Source organism: Microcebus murinus, chromosome 10, assembly GCF_040939455.1.
Source record: "Microcebus murinus isolate Inina chromosome 10, M.murinus_Inina_mat1.0, whole genome shotgun sequence".
NCBI lineage: Eukaryota > Metazoa > Chordata > Mammalia > Primates > Cheirogaleidae > Microcebus > Microcebus murinus.
This window is the reverse complement of record NC_134113.1, coordinates 35,400,716-35,423,651: the sequence shown is the minus strand read 5'-3', so window position 1 is coordinate 35,423,651 and position 22,936 is coordinate 35,400,716.

Below are 22,936 nucleotides of genomic sequence, written 5' to 3'. Positions count from 1 at the left end.
TTTTAAGAAATAATTTGCCCTTGCAGGGGGAATTTTTATGCATCTTATATTAGACGGGAATATTACTTAGCTCATTATGTTTCTTTTTTTTTTTTTTTTTTTTTTACCTTAGCTTCCAGAAAACTAAATCAAAGTGTATGCCCAGCAGTAGTAATGAGGTCATATAAGAAATCTGGTGACATAAACTCCTTATGTTTCTCAAAGCTTGTCTCTTCTTTTTGTTATTCTGTTATCGAACTTAACATAATTTAAAACTGTGCTTTCCACGTCTAAATCAATTGAAAGTAGATGAGTTGAAATAAAAAATAATATACATTTTTAAGGAACTATATTAAGCATTGTATCATTCCATAAACATAGAGGGAATGTGATCTATCAATTAAAATTACCCTAATGTAATTCAACTATACAACTCAGATACTTATTATATAAATATTACGTATCTATCGATTTTTTCTAAAATATTTAATGAGTACCTACATCAGGCCTATGTGAGAAAGACTATGCCAGATATTGTGGTGGAAAAATAAAGTATAAAGATACTATGTAATCCCTTAAACTAAAATCTAGTTGGACAGATAGCAATCTAAAATTTAAGGAACACCAGAGGTATACAACTGTCAGCAAAAGGTTCAGGGTGTTCCAGGAATGACAGCATTAATTCAGCTCTCTATAGAGTGATTATTATCTCGTCCCCATCGAGATATATGCCTGGCAGTGTAACTGATCCTACAATCAACAGATAATGGTTTTACTGACTTGTATCTTTATCTTTTCAGTATGTTTTAGAATTGTTCTAATAATAGAGCCAGTTAGGCCTAGAACACTAGCTTAATAAATGTGTATTGAATTAAAAGCTTGTTTGAAAGAACATAGTAGAATAAACAAACCAAATGGATTAGAAGAGACAATCAAACTGTGGCAAGCATAACATGAGACATTGGCTCTCAATGAGGAAGAAAACAGAAAGACTAGTGTTTACTCTGCCATATGGTACTTTGATTAGAGTTATAACAAATCATCTCAATACCAGGCAGCACATGATGCAAGCTGTATGACAGTGCATATTGATATTTATTGTAGTTTATTAGTTTATATCCCCATCTTCCACTGCTAGAAATGTAAGGAGAGTATTTGCTCACCTAGTGAGCAAGTATCCCTAGCACCTAGAACAGCACCAGACACATTGTTGACAAATATTCATGGAAACAATTACATATTAAAGGATTGATACAAAGAATAAATTATGTAGCAGTTTGGAAGAAAAGGAGATCCTTCTATGCTTTCTTCTAACATTCTCCTATATTCTCCTAATATAGACTAAGATTTGAGTACAAGTTTCTTTGGGCAATGATCACAAGAAGTGCTGCTAAGGTGGCAGAAAAATGAGATGGGAAAAGAGGGAAGCCAACATGGGTATGTTGTCTACTATGTTCCCATAGCAGGTTACCACTGTGAGCAATTGGGGAGCTCTGAGAGAGGCTACAGTATAACTCGGAATTATTCCATCTGAAAGGTAAGAGAGATTAAATGTCTACCCTCCAACTTCCATCTGTCATTGGCTAAGGGTGCTGAGAATATTAACCACCACCTCTCCCAGGACTCCTTTCCTGACCCAGGACTGACAGAGAGGCCTCAGACAAAGGCACTTGAACTAAAATGCAGTAGGCATATACTGGAATAATAAGTGCAAAGGAGATATGGATAAGGCATCAATGGCTTACTAAACATTTACTAAAAATGTTAATCCTAAAATGAAGGAGTTAAAAGTTGAAGTTGAAGTTAGCTATTTGACTTGAGTCTCATTGAAAAATGAAGATGGAAAAAAATGGAAAGAAGAAGAAAACAAGAGACATACCACAAGCAAGACATATTTAGTTTATCAGAGAGAAAACCAAACCCAAAAGAGTGGAGGACTGTGAGAAATGAGATTTAAAGATCCATTTTTCCATATCACAGGGCTCTTAAGTTTCACTGAAGACTTTGGACTTTCTTCTGCAAACAATGGAGAACACTAGAATATTTTTTAACAAGAATAATATGAAGAAACAGTATAACATAAAGATTAATTTGTCATCTATAAGTAGGAAAAGATGGAATATTGTGATCTTGAAATGCTGATCAAATGATATTATAATTCAGGCTTGAGGAGCCTGGATTGGGGTGGTGGAAAACAACAAAAAGGTACATAAGACATAACGGATTATGTACACAAAGAACAGGAAAGAAGGAGGAGCCCAAGGTTGCCAGAATTCACATCAGTAGGTCATGGCAATTGCACTTTCTTAAATTACTCCTAAATTTCAACTTAACATTTACCTTTGACATTTTTTAGAAATTTTACCAAATTTGTACAAACTGATTCTGATATCATTTCAAAAATTTGAAGTGTGGGGTTTTTATGAATCTTTGTTAACATAAATTTTTGCCAAAAACTAAAAAACAGAATCTGACACCCAAATGTTTTCACCAAATGACAGTACAAGAGAGTGGCAGAGGAAGTGCCATGGATCCCAGAAGGCACTTAAAGACAGCACACAGGGTACAGAGGCATCGTTAAAGATGACAAGTCTGGGCAACATGCAAAATTTCCCATTGAACTGAAACTGAATCAGTTCTAGGTGGAGAAGCCAAGGGTCAAAAGACAGTTTTATAGATTCCATACATTTGTAATCCAGAAGGGAGTAATTTGTCATCAGATGACTTGAGGTAACAGGACTAAGACTCTAAAACTAATGCTCAACACATTGTAAGCTGGGAAATGAGCAGCCAGGAAATGAGAACACCCATATCAGAGGGCTGGTGAAAGAAATTTGATGAGCTACTTTAACAGAGTGTCAGTAAGTAAGAAGATCCTAAAAGTAACTCATGCTTTACCCTCCCTTTTGGAACTAACAAAACCATACTTTTCACCCTAATTTACCCATTTTTCTTTAAACCCTTGCATTGAGGGCAAAAATTACCATCAAACTCAACCAACTAAAAAATTCTAACAAGGAATGCTATATCAATTTCTTTCTCAGCCACCAAAGACAAAAAGCCAAAACAGGTTTTCTATCACCACATCATTGGGATGTTATTAATTCTAAGTACATAACTCTGATAAAACACAATAATGACATGATTAACAAAGTTGTTCTTAAAATAATTTTCTATATATATTTCTTCCTATGTGTGTTGAATATATATATTCCTACTATTGACTCCTGAGATGTGTCTCACATTTTTAGTCAAAATATCTTAAAATTCTTATATAAGATTATAAAACTTTTTATATTTATTTCTTTATAAATTAGGGGAACTTTGTCTTTCCTTTCTGTTATATTAAGAAATATTAATTAAATATCAACCTTGGGACAAGCTTTGTGCCAAGTACTGGGGGGTTACAAATATGAGTAAGAAATGGTTCCACAGTGACCATTTAGACTTAAAAGCAGGGTGATAGCAAATATTCTGGTTACCTGAAGCTATAAAACAAATGTACTGCAAAACTTACTGTCTCAAAACAATGATATTTACTTGAATTACAAATTTGCAAACTTGGCAGAATTTGCTAAAGTCTGGCTCCACTTGACATCAGCTGGGGTGGTTCAAAGATTGGAAGCTGAAACATCTGAAGACTTCATCCTTCAAATCATGGAGGTTGAAGTTCAGCAATGTCACTTTGGTGATTTGAAATTTACCATGGTGGGAGTATGGAAATCAGCAAACCCCACAAATCAGGGCTATTAATATTTATTTATTGGAGAGCTTGTTGTTAAACATTCAAGCACACTGACTAACTACAAATGGTCCCGGACTTAAGATTTTTCAACTTTACAATAGTTCAAAAGTGATATCTTCAGAGGAACTTTACTCCAAATTTTGAATGTTGATCTTTTTCTGGAATGGGCAGTGGCAGTGAGGCACTTACAGCTTACAGTTAGCCAAACAATCATGAGGATGATTAAAGTATAATCTATAGTGTGTGGTGTTTCCAGTATTTTTTGGATATTGTGTTTTATGTTTTTGCATCCCATGATGTCTACAAAATACTTATCTGTGTATAATTGTCAACACTTTATTATAAAATAGGCTTTGCGTTCAATGGTTTTGCCTAACTGTAAGCTAATATTAAATGTTCTGAGCATTTTTAAGGCAGGCTAGACTAACCTATGATGTTTGGTAAGTTAGGTGCATTAAATACATTTTCAACTTAAGATATCTTCAACTTATAGTAGGTCTATCAGGACATAACCTCACCTTAAATAGAAACCAGCCTGAGCAACATAGCAAGACTTCTCTACAAAAAGATAGAAAAATTGGCAGGGTGTGATGGTGCACACCTATAGTCTGAGCTACTCGGAAGGCTGAGGTAGGAGGATCTCTTGCCCCCAGGAGTTTGAGGTTACAGTGAACTATGATGATGCCACTGCAATCCAGTGCAACTAAAAAAGTCACAAGTGAAAAACTATGAATGGCAAACACACTACTGAATTTTTCCAATGTTATTTGGAATAGGGTAAAATCAATTGTACTGGCTTTTCAAATGTTTAAAAAACTACCTCTTGTATACATCGTACTGTATATGTGTATTTGTGTACTGTGTAGTAAATATATACATGAAATATTTACTCATACATATTTATTCAAAGTACATATTATTCTTTCCCCCTTTTTCCTATGTGTGCCTAGTAGTAAAACTAATAGCTTTTGGTAAACCAATTTCATCTACCTCGGGATATCTGTAGATTGTCACTTGGCTATAGTTATTTTGTTTATAGTATTATAGATTTTCATTTTTTATTTCTGTCTTCATAGGTTTTTATTAAGAAGGAAGAAGTGGCATTAGGAGCTTATAGCCAACTGCAATTTCAAATGTCATATAAATTGCAAGTCTTTTTGCATTTCTTTTAATGTTAAGGGAAATTTTTTAATAAGGCAAGCATATTGGATTTTAATTTAGGTTCATATTTGACATTAGTGAATTTAGATTGTGCATTCATATAATTATTTGGTATAAATCAATTGTATCCTTAAAATGAATATTTTTAAGGTAAATAATATATTAGGCTGTTAAACTCCTTTACATGAAGAATATAAGTGATTGAGTGATCTTACTATGGTGTCATATTGCATTACAGAGTGTTACCAAGCAACCTAAGCTATAGTATTTAGGTATGGTGATATTTTGCCTGAGTGCAGGGTACAGAGTTGACATATTCATATTTGTCTCTTGACTCTACTAGCCAGTCTTTCAGATAATAATAGACAGCATGTCTTGAATGAGGTATTCTTCTACACTTTACATGTATTAGCACATTTAGTCCTCAAAACAACGCCATCAGGAAGATGCTATTATTCTCACTATAAAGATAAAAAAGTTCAGAAAAACAAATGAAAATAGGCTTGCCAAAGGTCACACAAATTAAAAATGACATAATAAAAAGTAGATCACAGGCAGTCTGCCTCTACAGCCACATTCTCTGCCTGAGCAAACAGGGTCTAACCTAGAGGATAGCACTTGATGAAACCCATCTTGGGTGTCCAAATATGGCTGACTCCTCCATTTATAATGGGAAGACAAATGTTAAAATTTTTGGATACCATAAATACTACTATTATGGGGGAAGCAAACATTGAAATGTAAAATATCTCCTTCTCTTTCTTGTAAATAATTTTAAGTGTAGCCAGGTTCACATTGTTTGAATTTCCTAGAGTTTTTGTTTTTCCCTTTTCATCTTTCCTCTTTGAATATTCTAGAGTACATTCATATATTTGACAAACTCAAGATTTAACTATTCTAAGAGCTACAGTCATTGTTTTAATTTCCCCCACCTCGAACATTTTGAAATCTTAATATAAACATGCAGAAATCTTTTCCCATTCCCTGAAATCTGCAAGGATAAGATTTCTGAACCTGGCAGAGTGACAAAGGAGAATAACCTTAAAGGCCACACACGGCAAGTAACTTTTAAATATAAAATCTATTTCCTTAATCACTTTTTCTCCTCATTAAAGGTTAGGAAATTGCTTTTGTTGGATTACCTATTTAGTAGTTATAATAAGCTAAGCATATATTGATTTTCTTTCTGAAATGATATATTATGGAATACTTCCCAGAGTTTGTAACATTTAATTTACACTCATCTATTTTATAAATCTAAACTTTAAAAAAAGCTAACATGAAACTAGAATAATGTCACACTTATTACAAGATTACATATATCTAACACCTCCATTGTCAAATCCTGTGCTGCCCTTTACATATTCACATTTTTTTTCTTTAGAAGATAACAATTCATGTTACTCAACAACATTCACTGACAAATACTGGTACAACGCTTGGGGCTGAGATGAGAAAATGAGGAGAACACAGGCCCTGCTTCCAAAGACTTCATATTGTCATGGAAGATAAAGTTAAGTTAATAGACGAGTATAATACCTAACTGTGGCAAGCAGAATAAAGGCTCCCCAAAGACATCTACATCCTAATATCTGGAATGTGTGAATATATTAACTTACATGCCAAATAAAAATTAAAGTTGCAAATGGGACTAAGTTTGCTAATAAACTGACTTTAAAATAGGAAGATTAGCCTAGATTATACCGGTGGGCCCAATGTAATCACAAGGGCCCTTAAAAGTGGGAGAAGGAGGCTGTAGACAAGAATCGGTCAGAGGAAGATGTGAGGCATGGAAAGATGCAAAGATGGTGGAAAGGGGCCTGAATCCAAGAGTTGGATGACCTCTAGAAGCTGAAAAGGACATGGAAACAGATTTTTTCCCTTAGAGCCTCCAGAATCCCACACAGTGCTGCTGACAACTTGATTTTAGCCCATTGAGATCAGGGTTGGCCTTCTATCCTACACAACTGTAAGACAATAAATTTAGATTGTTCAAGCCACTAAATGCGTGGTGATTTGTTAGAGCAGCAATGAGAAACTAATATATCAATGAAAAAATGCTGCAACAGAGGAACTTCATATAACACCAAAGGAGCCCAAAGAGGAGATCTTAGCCTGGGGCAAAAAAGATTTTTATTGAAGATCTTTACCCAAGATCTTTATTGAAAAGAATACAATAAAGATCGGGGATTTTCAAATGTTCCTCTTCCTGGTCTTCAAAATATCAAAACTGTCTTATAAAAGTCCTTGTTGGGCCGGGCGCTGTGGCTCACGCCTGTAATCCTAGCTCTTGGGAGGCCGAGGCGGGCGGATTGCTCAAGGTCAGGAGTTCAAAACCAGCCTGAGCAAGAGCGAGACCCCGTCTCTACTATAAATAGAAAGAAATTAATTGGCCAACTGATATATATATATAAAATTAGCTGGGCATAGTGGCGCATGCCTGTAGTCCCAGCTACTCGGGAGGCTGAGGCAGAAGGATCGCTCGAGCCCAGGAGTTTGAGGTTGCTGTGAGCTAGGCTGACGCCACGGCACTCACACTAGCCTGGGCAACAAAGCGAGACTCTGTCTCAAAAAAAAAAAAAAAAAAAAAAAAGTCCTTGTTGGATTGTTAGACATTTAAGAACAAGCAAGGGAGCTGAAGCCAGAGCCAGAAGACTTAAAAAATCATATTTCCTTTTTTATTTTTTTGGTGTCATTTTTCTAGCGATAATGGCAAAGTATGGCAAGATATTAGAGCCCAACAGCGGAAAATGTTTGCAGTAGTAAAAGAATAAAGCAGATGTTTTTCTTTTCTTTAAGTTAAATATGGTCAACTAGGGTTTGGTGTGACATTTTAATTTTTCATTAGGGGTAGTAGTTGACATTCTGTAATTTTAAAGCATACATTTTATGGGCCTTAGACAAACATTACATTTCACAATATTGCCAATTCAAAGCATATAGGTACATGCACACATAACACAAATCTAGATCACAGAAGTCCTCAGATAACTAAAAGCAGCAGCAGCATTGCAGCAGCCTGGCCTGTGGCCATACATATCCACAGTGAATTAAAGATTACTCATAGATAAGACAGAGAAAGTGAAATGTAATCCTGTTTATTACTGGTGTACAACCACTGTGATGAAGTAACATTTTTGTATTTGAAGCAGTCACATCTATTGAAAATCAACTACATACTGGCATATTAAAGGTTTTTTAAATAAATATGATGAATAATGATAAAGCAGAGATCTCTCTCTTCCCTGCCCCCCATCTCCCAATTTATCTCTCTTGAAGTTAGAGCCCTTAGGTGAAAGACACTATTTGAAGAACAGAATAATTCCTGAGGCATGGCCCTCTCAGCTACTCAAAGAAAATCCCCAAGAATGAGCTATAGGAGAAAATTATAAAATGGTTCCCAGATGTTAATTTGTAAAATTCAGGCAGCCTATGATCCAGGTGTCTATACACAAAAACTCTGAGAGACTTAGCATGAAAAAATTGCCTGTTAAATTCCCATCTCTTCCACTAGATGAATAATCTTTGAGAGGGTGATCTCATGTGCTATTTGCCAGCAGATCCTGAGCATTAAACATGCAATACTTGGCATGTAATAGATGGTCAATTAATGTTCATTGAATACATAAAGTAATTAATTGGTTTTTAAACATTTGAAAAATATTTAAAGACATTGAAAATTCTTTTCAGGAAAATAACAGGTGAAAAAAAATCAGGACTGAGATACACTATGATCCCAAATATGTTAACACACATACATACCGAAGAGACTAGCAGGAAAAACTCAAAATGTTGGCTGTAATATTTCTGAGTGGTAGGTTGGTGAATATTATGTATTATCTCTTTTATACTTTGATTTCCAAAATCTTGAAAATGAGCATAATTATGACCAGAATTTTTCAAGCCATATGGGTTAAAAAGCAATTACCTCACAAGAAACATATGTCGTTTCCTCAGAATCACTTATATTATGAATTTTAGATTTTCCTTTCTAAAGTGATTTCTAGCACATTTTCTGCATAAGCAATTGGGGACCACTCTATTTTTGAAAGAGAAGCTTTGAGATATTATTGACATGCAAAAATTGTGTGTATGTGTGTGTATATAATGTATACAACTGATATTTTGATATATGTATATTCAGAGCATAGTATGATAGTTGCCAGGGTTAAGGATAGGGAAAATGTGGTGATGTTGGTAAAGGGTACAAAGTTTCAATCATGTAAGATGAATAATTTCTGAAAATGGAAACCTAATATACAGTATGGTGAAAATAGTTATCAGTACTGTGTTATATACCTGAAATTTGCTTAGAGGACAGATCTTAAATTTAATCTTCTCAACATATATACCTAACACGCACACAGTGGTAACTATGTAGAGCTGACAGATAAGTTAATTAGCTTGATTGCAGTATCATTTCACATATGCATATATATTGAAACCATTAGATTTTATAGGATGGGCTAAACCACCTATTTTGCATCCAAATTTCTCCTTCATCCATAGTTCTGAACTGATACTAAAAACACATTTGAATTCCAAAGCCTTGAATCTATTTTTTATACAATTCTACTCTCAGGCTAGAAAACTTCTCCTACATGGTTTGATGTAATTTAAAGAGCAATGTTTCTGAGAAAGCATTCATTCATTGACTTATTCAGTTATTGATTTATGGACTTAAAATAATCTACCTTCAGTCCTCAACAGGGGTGATTCTATGGCTGAAAAACTATTCAATTAAATCACTGGTTCAGGTTTTCATATATACTTGGTCCAGTTTTTCAACATTTCTGGCCTAAATAATTCAATTGGTGTCCTGACTGTTCCCCCTGTCTCCCCTCTCTTTCTAATATATCCTTTATTGTGTTCCCTGATGATTTTTTTAAAGCATAAATCTATTACATGACATGTTATAGAAAAATTATGACTTTGGAGGTCAGGGAAACCTAGATCAGAGGGGCTGATTCTTCTAATTAGTGCATTGGTCATCAGTGCTATCTTTGGAGTCATATAGTCACTGTTTTCCAAATCCTGTCCCTGATTCTTGCTAGCTCTGTGTCCTTAAGAAAGTTATTTAAAGCTTACTTTCCTTCTCTGTAAAATGACACTAATCATACCTACCTCATGGTATTCCGTATCATAAAGTATGAAAAGTTCTGGGCTCATTGCTAAGCACCTATTGGAGTTACCTTTGGTTTCTGTAACAAATTATCACAGACTTGGTGTCTTAAAACAATAGAATTTTATTATCTTACAAATCTGGAGGCCAGAAATCCAAACTCTGGGCCAAAATCAAGTTGTCAGGTAGACCATGTTCCCTCTGGAGGCTCCAGGAGAGAACGCATTCCTTCCTTCTTCCAGCTTCTGGTGGCTGCTTTCATTCCTTGGTTTGTGCCTGCATCATTCCAATTTTTCTCTGTGTGGTCACATAGCCTTTTTTTCTTCTGAAATCTTCCTCTGCCTCTTTCTTACAAGAATGTTTGTGATTGACTGCATTTAATGCCTCTCTCTCTAAATAATCCAAGATAATCTACCCATCTCAAGATCCTTAAATTAACTACATTACCAAATTATTTTCCATATAACATAATAGTCACAGGTTCTAGGGATTAGGCATGAACATCTGGGGGGGGGTGCATTATTCAGTCTACCACAGAACCCTAGCTCATAATAAGTTCCAATAAATGTCAGTTATTATTTACATTATGAGACTTTGGCCTACTTTCTTAATTTTCATTAGTTTCCTTGTTAATAACATGAAAATAAAGATGTAATGATACCTACTCCACCATCCCAATAATGGTGTAAAAAGATTATAATCATTGATTAGTAAATATTTTTTTCCTGCCTTAAACATCTTTATTGTGTGTTGTTGAGGGAGTGGAGCAACAAGAACACTCAGAACACTCATCAAGTCTAAATTAGTACAACCACTTTGAAAAACTGTGTGACAGTATTTGCAAACATCAACCATTCCACTCAGAGGCACGTACCCAACAGAAATGCACACATATGTTCACCAAAAATACATGTACCAGAATGCTCAGAGCAACACTATTCAAAACAGCCCCAAACTGCAAACATTCCAAATGTCCATCACCAAAAGAATTAATAAAATGTGGTATTTTCAAACAATGGAATATTCTACAGAGATTAAAATAATCTGCAACCACCTACACAAATATAAATGATATTACAAACATACCAAAAGAAGCCAGATACACAAAAAATACTATATGATTCCATATCTAGAATATATAATCAAATCAAATTAATCAATGCTATTAGAAATCAAATTAATCAATGCTATCATGATAATGGCTCTCCTTGGAGTACTAATAGGAAGGAGGGAAGTGGGGAGTTTCTGAGTTTCTGGAATGCTCTTTTGATCTGGTTGCTGGTTTTACATTGAGTTTGTAAAAATTCATCATGCCATGCACTTACTATATATGCTATTTACTGTAGTATATCATACTTTAATTAAAAGTGAAACGTGAAAAAAAATTGTTCAAGAGCTTCCTGTTCCCCCCACAAACATTATGTAAATTATTTAGCTTGACACACAGGGCAATGCTCCACACCATTTTGTATTCCTAGCCTCACATTCTGTCATTTCTCTCTCCCTACCATCACAGAATTTTAAGTACTATTCTCTAAAACAAATCATATACTTTCATACCTCCACGCATTTGTACTTTCTGTTCTCTCTTCTTAGATGTCATTTTCCCTTCTCTTGCTGAATACTACTCATTTTGAGCTCCCAGCTTGACGTCCACCTTGACTCTTTGAAACTTAGCCTGACTCTGTGCATAGCATATTGTACACAAATCTTCCATAAATGAGACCGTATTTAAATAATGTATGAGTTTACACATCTATATAAGAAGCCATCAATAACACTGCAAATTGGGTTGAGCCATCAATCCTCTTCTGTCTCTCAAAGCCCCTTTGTGGATTCTTTCCTCCTAACACTTAGGTACTGTATTGTAACCATTTATTTGTGCATTTGTCTTCTTCTCATTATATGTTTTTGTTTTTTTGAGAGCAGAAAAACTTTTCTATTTTTATGTCACCTAACAGCGGGTGCTCAACACATTTTTGTTAGACTGAACTTAATTAACTCTCTCATCTACTATATTGTGAGCTATTGAGCAAAGAAATTAGATTATTCATTATCAAATCTCTGTTATCTGTCCCAATGTCTGATACATACTAGGTTCTCAATACATGTTTGTTGCATAATTAAGTCTATAGCATTTCAAATTTTTAAATTGCAAAATTATTGAATTAGGTGTGGTGGCACATGCCTATAGTCCCAGCTACTTAGAAGAATGAGGCAGGAGGATCACTTGAGCCCAGGAGTTTGAAGTTGCAGTGAGCTATGATGATGCCACTGTACTCTAGCTCAGAGACAGAGTTAAAAAAATATATATATATACATACACATATATATATATACACACACATATATATACATATATATACACACACACATATATATACATATATATATAGAGAGAGAGAAAATTAAACCTATTAAGTTGTTAATCCATGACTTTAGAATTGCATCTTGCTTTGCAGTTTCCTCTGTGGAAATTTAAACAAGGGTGAAGAAATGCCTTTACAGATTACAATACTTAAAGACTTAAACTATTACCATGTCTTTTGATAAACTTCAAATGGAAATGTGATTTAAATCAAAACAATTACTTTACTCCATAAGTATTTACTGAGAACCGTGTTAGGCATGGTGGGTATATACGAAACACATAAGATATTGTTTCTACCTCTAAGGATTCACCATCTAATGGGACAGACAGAGGAAGCAGCCTGCGTAACTCTAGCCCTTAGCATCTAAAACAAGGAGTCCTGTGGTATAAAAGAAGATAATAATAGCTAAATAATAGCTACCAGAGGAGCAATTCTTATGTGGCAGATTATTTCTGCTGGCCCTTAAAAGATACATAGGTCATTAACATACGTATCAAAGGTCCTGTGATTCAAAAGAGAAGATTATTTTCACTGTATTTGGGGAAGACAAAGGTAACTATAAAAAGTTGTAGTGTTTAAAGGGTAATGAAAGGAAGGAGAGTGTGAAAAATAATATTAAAAATTTTAATTGGGTCCAATTATTAAAGGCTTTAAATTTCACACTGAGGAATTTGGACTATATCCTTCATGAAATTATAAATATTAAATACTGAATATTTTTCTTAGGAATACAATTTGATGACTCTCTGTTATAAACTGAAGAGAGGAGACATTGGAAGTGAAGACATAGTTTAGGAGTTTATTGCAATAACACAAATAAGAGATGACGAGAGACTGTTCTATATAGCAGAGACTGGTAGCAGGAAGAAAATTGAACTCCATTACAAAATTAGAATGAGTAGTAATAGATAACTAATTAATAGTGAGTGGTAGTAAGTGGTGAGATGGAAGGAGATGGAAAAGTTAGAACTGAAGATGATTCCTAGATTTTGTGACAGTTTTATATCATCAAAATTCTCTTATGAAATAGTTCTATTCAATTTCACTAAAGAAAAAAAAGAAAATGGTTGCTGACTATGCAACTATTTTTCAGCCAGCAAGACTGCATTAATACAAATTGAGCAATTTACCGGAAGGTAGACTATCCCCAAGTTCAGGCTTAGACTATCAAACCACTGGGCCAGAAATCAAGGTCAGGGACCCCTTAGACAAAATAACACAAGTTATTTTGCACCTCTGCACTATCCTGCACCCCTCTACCGTGGGGTGATTTTCAAATCATAATCAGACAAATGAAGTAAAAGAATCTTACCCCAAGGGACTTCAAATATTAACGATGCTTTAGAGAAATTATACAAGTAAAATGTCACCTGAGGTTTCTCTTTCTAGTGATTAGGCCAAAAAAAAGCAAGTATGATCCATTATAGTGTTGAACACCAAAATGAAAAATATCTTCCAGATCCTGCCTTAAATATATTTAATATTCAACATTGAAATCTCAGTATAGACCTCATAACAAACTCCAAAGACCTACAAAACAAATGCACATAGACATGGATATCTGAGGTACTTGAAAATAAACCAGTTCACACCAAAAGGGCAAGGACTTCAGAGCTGTGGAGTACTTGATAGTAAGAAGAACTCATTTGCTTCAAGCTAACTTTGGATAAGGGCAATTATCTATTTTAATTACAATCCTTATAACCAAATCACCTCATCCTAGCAGTAAAATAAGAATAGATCACAATAATAGTTACAAAAAAACACAGTGTTTCCAAACCTACCTTCTGGAATCTTAATGACTCTCCTACCATGTCTACCAACACTGCTACTACCACCAGCATTAATATGCTTCCCAAATAGATTTTGGAATCCCCACAGGATAGCTTGTCTATGCTTTATGGACTACTCTTCTTAGCAAGCCTGAGGCATTTTATATATTTCTCCCTTTCTGCTCTGACATACTGTGGTGATGTCTCCTGTCACTGTCAAAACTGTAGGAATCTCTACTGCTGCTGCCTGCTGATGCCTCTACAGTGGCTATAAAAAGGGAAAGAATCTATTGGCATATGGCTAACTGGAGCAGGCACAGCAAGTTGCTGAAGCATGAGTATAATAACTACATAATATTCCATTGTAGGTACTACCATAGTATATCACTCTCACTATCATTATTAATATTTTAAATATTTATTGAGTACTTGCCACATACCAAGCATCCTACTAATTATTGCGTACATATAATTCCCACAACAGCTCTAGATATTAATAAATACTATTTCAACACCCCTCTTATACTAGTGACCACATTACTTTTTACCACATTATCTTCTTTTATTTCCTTCTTAGCAAAATCTCTGAGTTGATATAATCTTGTTTTTGTTGGAAATGGTTTTTACTTGCTCGCTATCTGTCTACAATGTAAGCTTTATGAAACAGAGACTTAGTTTGTGTTACTTATTACCTGGAGCATAGTAGGTGCTCAGTAAATTTTGCACAAACAATGAATAAGGTTGACAAAATTAAGTTAGAGAGAGGTTAAATTAATTCCTTAAGATTAGTACTTAGAACAGAAATATGTTCAGATGCTGAAAGATGTTTAATATAACTGAAAATAATTGCTATTAAATCATGTATAATATTGTCAAAAGTGTGTGTATGTGTGAATATGTATTTGCATATGAAAGATGAAAGTTTAGGAATATATAATATAAAATATTAATATTGAATATCTAAGAATGGAGACCAGAAACATTTTTCTCTTTATTTCTCTGCTTATTCTAATTTTTGACAATAAACATAATTTGTATAATAAGCATAATAACATTTTGTAAACTGTTTTAAAAAAATACATGCTACAGACATGTTTAGTCCGCCTCAGGACTAAATGTAACACCATCACGGCCTCAGTATCATAGCATTATTACTTAAGTAGCTATAATAACCAATAATCACCAAATCAAAGGATTAAGCTCTATTTAATGAGTCTTCTTAAGACATGTTCAAGGGTCCAAAGTAGAAGTTAATTCTTTTATATGATCAAAATCATCTACTGAAGTTAGTACCATTATGTATTGTTTGGGGTAAAGGGTCACAAAGCTATTGACAATATTCTTTCCCAATAGTTCCTGAAGAACTCGAAATTATTTCCTGTTCACATTCCATTTTCTTTTTCAAATCTAAATCCATTTGCTCTAAGCTTTCATTTTCAGTCCTTTTAATAGTTCCTTGCTCCTCTTTATTCTTTCCACATCCCTTCTCGTATATGAAATGCCGTCTCTTGAGATTTAAATGAACTGGTTAGTGTGGTCATGAAAATTTCCTTATTTCCTTCCTTTATGAATCAATCTGTTTCTCTCTAAAGCCAGTTTTGATGGCCCAGATTCCGCTCACCATGCACTAATAGAGAGATTGTTTACTTAATGGACTGAAACATAATAAAAATTTTTCTTCTCACCTCATTTGACCTACAAGTAAGCTTTCATTTTCAGCTTTCATTTATTTTTATTGCCTTTTTTGTCTTGCTTGTAATAATATAAATCTAGAGACTAGCTGGTATGTCCAATCCTGTTAAGAAAATAAACCATTCCCTCTTATCACCTATGTTTTCAGATAATTAAACCAGTAAGGAACATTTACCCAATGTTATGTGTTATTGCCCAATTTATAAAATTAAATGTTTGAATAATAAAATACATACATATTCAGGGTAAGGATGGGCAACACTATTATAAACTATGTTCAATTAAGAACCAATTATCATATAAAATGGAATAAATAGATTTTCATAATTCACTGAAGCACATTTTCTGATGGATACATACAACAGCATATAAAACATGTAATAATCCTGAAAAAGCTGAGCAAGATGACATAGAATGTAGCAGACTCTATTGTTATCCATGTAGAGCAGCTGTGTGATCAACTTCCCAACTGCCTTTTGGGAATAAAGCCAACTCTGAAACCAGGCACACCAGGTGATAATCTAACAGATGCAACACGAGCTCCACCTACTCACTGCACTAAAACACAGACATCATTGCCTAAAATCGAATGAAACAGCAGCCTGTGTGAGGAAAATAGTATTAAACAAGCAAAACACAAACGGTCACCAGATATCTTTTAGGAAGTCAGTATCCCTATGGCCTACCAAGTAAAGAGAAATAGCAAATTCAAAACATCCTCATTTAGGAGGAAAGAATCCACCTATTCTCTTGTATTATACTATTCATAACTCAATCAAATACTATGTATTAAGTAACCTATATGCATGATGCCACATGTAGATGAAGGTGTTATTCCTATGTTAAATATTATTTTGGAGGAAATTAAGTAGTTTGAGCAGGTGAGAATGCAGATAACACCTGAAGTCAATCTAAGATAGACCACTAGACACCCTAAGTAGAAAGAAAAATAAGTATAAGTGACTTTATTTAATTTTCAGGAGCCAAAATGCCTAAGCGATTTTTTTTTCCTGTTCAGACATTGATTTTCAGAATGGCCTGCAGCATATAATAACCTTTCCACTTTAATATTCTTATGGAGAAAATTGGGATTATATATTTTATAACTTTGAGTTCACTAGTGGTAAGAGGATAAATTAATTTATTCATCCATATTAATACCTTTTGTAAAAATTACTTTGAAATTTTGCCAACCAGATTTTCCATCTTTGAAAATCAGTTGTTGTTTTTTAAATAGTTGTAAAACAATTGTTTAGTTTATTTTTTCATTGGTAAAGAAAACTTCTTAAGGGAAATCTTGAATGCAATGTAATGAAATCAATGCTAATTTCCACAAACTATATTTACTTGAATGTTTATTTTTGTTACAATATCATGTAAATTTTAGCAACTATAAATCAAAGGTTCTGGAAATTAGATATGATAGATTCAGTACATTCACAGGTTTGATATAATGTTCACCATATTTCCTGCATAAGGCTAATCTTTTCCCTTGTGTCTCACACAACTAAAACTAAAATGAACGTGTAATTTTCTGAGGCTTTCCCAGTGGAACAATGCATATCACATAGCAACACCTGCCAAAAAGAAAACTACACAGCCAAGCCAGCTTCAGTTTTTTCCCTCTTGTAAAGATGATTTCATCCACTTGCTGGAAATGTATGCAACAACAAAACCATTTTAAACATATTCTATGCACATCTGTGGCTATTTTATTGATATCAGTAACCATTATCACACCTTAAATTTTGCATTTCTAAAGAATTTTCACATCTGCTTAATAACCCTATCAGGACAGGTATGATTATCCTGTTTTACATCTGGGAAAGCTGATATTCATAGTAAGTGGGTATTTTGATCCAGGTCAGAAGACTGGACTTATATAGAAACAGGACTAGATTTATTACTCAATTCTCTTTTCACCATACTTTGTCATAACTCATGATTATGTCAACAAAAAATAAAGAATAGAAATACAAAGTTGTGCACTAACATGCTATTTTATATGTAATGTGTAATATGGAGGGAAGCACTAAGTCTATTGATTGTTCTAATTTCAATGCAAATTGCTAATGTTCCTGGTCACATTTGGCAGCAGCCTGAGGCATGCAAACCCACACAAGCAAATTAAATCGTTAACAGTAGTTTTCTCTAATAGCTTACAGTACCAGTGACAAAGGGATTGTGGACCCCAAACAATTTAAACAGAAATATAAGTGGTTATAATTTATGCAAAGGAACACAAGCAGTTTAGAGTTTATAGTACAACAGACAATAATCAGGAGACTCAACCTCGTGCTAGGGTTGAAAAATCATGATCTTTGAAGCAAAAAGACCTGAATTTGATAGATTTCAAATACTATTTGATAGGAAGGAAAAAGCTTGATAATCAGGCCAGGAGAGCATTCTAGGCACAGAACATGGTGTGAAAAATGGATTAGAGGCAGATGTGTGATTAATGGATCAAGGAGTTTAGTTTACTAAAAATCTGCACTTATCTTGTTAAGAGAAACATAAATAATGACTAGGCAAATGGGAGACATCACAACACTGATGTACAGCTCTGGAGTACAGTTAGCTACTTTGTATTTCACTTTTCCACTTATTCATCTTATTCTATGACATGCCTATCTTTTACACAGTGCCAACTTTACTCACTGTTTGGCAATTTTTGCCTCACAATTATAAGCTATTGGCAATGAACCAAAAAAAAAGGTAGACAATTGGAGAAGTGGTGAAAAAGGAAGTAGTTAAACACATTCACGCATGCAAATACCCACACATCCCAGGCCATATTCATTCAGTTCACAGATGCCTTTCAACATCAGTAAGTGCCAATAACTCCATCTTGTCACATTCACTGTACCCCATCAACCCCAATTGCTGTATCCATTTTTGCCTACTTAAACACTGTCCAAGGGAGCCTTCCCTAAACTCCCCAGACTAGATATAAAAACACTGATAAATGCTTTCATCATCTACATATTTGTCTTCCATATAGTCATTACATAATAGTCATTACATAAGTGTATGACTGGAGATAATAATTGTATGCCAGTGTTATTTTTTAATAAAGATCTGCCAAAAGTTTAATAGTCCTGAGTTTTTTGGACCATAAACTCCACGGGGGAAAATGAAGGATACAGTTTGCCTAACACTGTATTTCAGCACCTTGTACAGAGTGGATCAATAAATACTTGTTGAATAATCCAGCCTTCTCCAAGGATAATTCTCTAGTTGAGAAAGGAGTGGAGGCATGGAAGAGAAATAAGGGCAAACAGGATGAACAAGAAAACCACATTCATTGACCTATTCATACTTATAAAACTGTCAATCCAATCCAATAGCTAGTAGATAGTTTTAAATTTCAAAAAGTTCAATAGTAAACTCTTTACCATTTTTACTATATATTGGAGCCCCTTATTTAATTCAAATTATTTTTATAGGACTTGGGGCATAATTTTCCTACTTGTATGATTACAAAAGTTTATAGTTGCCATATATTATTAGGATTACCTATCATATATGTTATTTAGTCCTTGGTCACAAATTAAACCCACAATTACGGCATTGCTTCTATAAAAATCATGACCTGTGATCCAGATAACTATAATTTATATTAAAACACAGTCCGACCATGTATTTTCTGAGAAGAATAGCAAGACCTGCCTATGGATATGAATACAAGTTATCAATCATAAAGTAGTGTAAAACTCTTCAGAAGCCTAGACAAAGGGATGACCAAGAAAAGGATAGATACAGTAGGTAATTTGGGAACATAAGGAAGAGATATGAAACTTGGGAAACATAGCTTGAAAATGTGGGAAATCTGTATAAATTAGGTCTAGATTGAAAACTTTAGAATAATAAAAGTAGAAGAAACTAGCCAGAACAAAGTATTAAGTTCCTTTATACTCATACTGAGTTAGAATCTTCTTACCCTTCATTGTCAGTGCAAATTTAATACATTCAGCATTTTTCCTCACATCTTTAACTTTTCACCAAGAGAAATCGGCACCTTGTAAATTGCCATCAAGTAGGATATTCCCTTAAATTGAAGAAAATATTGTTTGGAAAGCATTACATAGAAGGATGTGGCATTTAAAACATCATTTATTAATTGACAATGTATTTATTAGGCATCTATTATGCACCTAATGTACAGCTATAAAGGTTTGACTAAGATAGACATAGTTATTGTCTTCATAAATTTTATATTATAGCAGTGAGAGGCAGATATTAAACAAATAATTACAAAATTTGTCATTTCACAACAAGAGTGTTAATGCTATGGAAGATAAGTAGAGAGTATTGTGAAAGTGTATGACAAAGAGACCTGACCTGAACTGAAAGGAGAAGGTGATTCATAGAGTTATCTTTGACAGAGTTATATTTCAGCTAAGTCACCCTCCTGAAGAGTGAGTAGGAATTAATTACTATTGTCATTTGGCCAGACAGCATTTAAATCATTTTATTTATTTGATAAGTTTTTTATAGCGGTCACAGTCTACCCCAGCCAACAGACGCTAAAAATGCTAGATACTCATTCCCCCAATATTTCTTATGGTTAGAATGTGGCCATATTTACAGAGGCTCTGCCATGAAGGCATAACCATAAAAGAATGAATTCGGAGGAAATGCCACAAAATGAATAGGGACTGGATGAGATGTTTTCTATAAGCATTAGCTGACACAGCAATAATGAGTTCCTTGAGCAACAGACTGAGCAGGATAAACAGTCACCTATAGGGCTCAGTGTTGAGGACAATGTTGTCTGTACTGCTCCAAGTCTGGAGTGAGTAGGGACATGGTTCCTGGACTTATGGCCACAAGCTTTGTTCTGTAGAGATCTCCTAATAATTCTATGAGCCTCCTAAAATCTTTTAATAGTTTTTTCTCCTTAACTTAGTCAGAGTCAAATTTTGTTGTTTACAACCAAGTAAAAAAGTGGAAAGAGTAAACAAGAGATTTCTGGTGGGCATAAAAGTGTACACTGCAGCTTGAGCAGCCTGGGCAGGTGAGAGAACAAGTAGGGCAGATGGGGTAAGTGAGGTGGACCGGGGTCAGAGAATAAGGGTCCTTGAGACTATGGAGAGGATTCTTTACTTTATTACAAGAGCAATGAGAAGTCATTAAGGGATTTTAACCAAGCAGAAGACGTGATAACATTTGCATTTTTTAAATTTCAGAGTATTATGGGAGTATAAACGCATTGCTTTATATAAATTGCCATTGTATCACCCAATTCCCAGACAGCAAGCACCACATCCATTTAGGAGTGGATTTATCCATGCCTTCCTCCTATCTCTTACCTGCCCAACACCCTATGAATGTTGTTTCCCATATGTGCACATTAGTGTTGATCAATTAGTATCAATTTAATGGTGAGTACACATGGTGTTTGTTTTTCTATTCTTGTGATACTTCACCCAGAAGAACGGGCTCCAACTCCATCAAGATGACACAATAGGTAGTTCCTCATTTTCTATGGCTAAGCAGTACTTCCTAGTATACATTTACCAAATTTTATTAATCCACTAATGTATTGATGGGCACTTGGGTTATTTCCACATCTTTGCAATTGTGAATTGTGCTGCTAAAAAACATTCTAGTGTAGATGTCTTTTTTTATAGAATGTATTTTTTTCCTTTGGGGAGATATCCAGTAGTGGGATTTCTGGATCAAATGGCAGTTCTACTTTTAGTTCTTTGAGGTATCATCATACTACTTTTCCATAGAGGTTGTACTAGTTTGTAGTCCCACCAGCAGGTGCAGAAAAAGCATTTGACAAAACTCAGCACACTTTTATGATAAGAATGTGTAACAAAATAGGCATAGATAGGACTTATCTCAAAGTAATAAAAGGCATATTGGAGGAACTTACAGCCAACATCATGCTGAACAGGGAAAAATTGAAAGCATTCTCGCTTAGAACTGAGAGAAGACAAGGGTGCCATCTATCACTGCTTCTACTCAACACAGTGCTGGAAGTCCTAGCCAGAGCAATCAGACAAGAGAAGGAAATCAAGAGCATCCAAAGGGGGACAGAAGAGGTCAAACTACTACTCTTTCCTGACGATATAATTGTATATCTAAAAAACCTCAAAGATTCTGCCAAGAGGCTACTGAAATTGATAAATAAATTCAGTAAAGTCTCAGGTTTCAAAATCAATGTACAAAAATCATTAGCATTTGTATACGCCAACAACAGCCAAACTGAGAATCAAATCAATGACTCAATATGTTTCACAATAGCAACAAAGAAAATAAAATATTTAGGAATATACTTAACTAAGGAGGTGAATGACCTCTACAGGGAGAACTATGAAACACTGAGGAAGGAAATTGCAGAGGACGTAAACAGATGGAAACCATACCATGCTCAGGGCTCGGTAGAATCAACATTGTTAAAATGTCTATACTACCCAAAGTGGTAGTACAGATTCAGTGCAATACCTATTAAAATGCCAACATAATTTTTTGCAAATCTGAAAAAAAACCAAAAAACAATTGTATGCTTTGTATAGAACCAGAGAAGATCCCACTTAGCTAAAGCAACCTTAATCAAAAAGAACAAACTGGGAGTCATCAATTTACCAGACATCAAGCTATACTACTAGGTTATAGTAATCAAAATAGTGTGGTACTGGCACAAGAACAGAGACATAGACCAATGGAACAGAACTGAGAACACAGATATAAAACCATCCTCATATAGCCATCTAATCTTTGACATAGCAGACAAAAACATACACTGTGCAAAAGAATCCTTATCCAATAAATGGTGCTGGGAAAATTGGATAACCACATGTAGAAGACTGAAACAGGATCCGCACCTCTCACCTCTCACAAAAATCAACTCATGATGGGTAACAGACCTAAGGTATGAAACCATAAGAATTCTAAAAGAAAGTGTTGGAAAAACTCTTATAGGCATTGGCCTAGGCAGAGAATTTATGAGGAAGACCCCAGAAGCAATCACAGCATCAACAAAAATAAATTAATTGGATCTAATCAAATTAAAAAACTTCTACATAGCCAAAGACACTATCACTAGAGCAAATAGACAACCTACAGAATGGGAGAAAATATT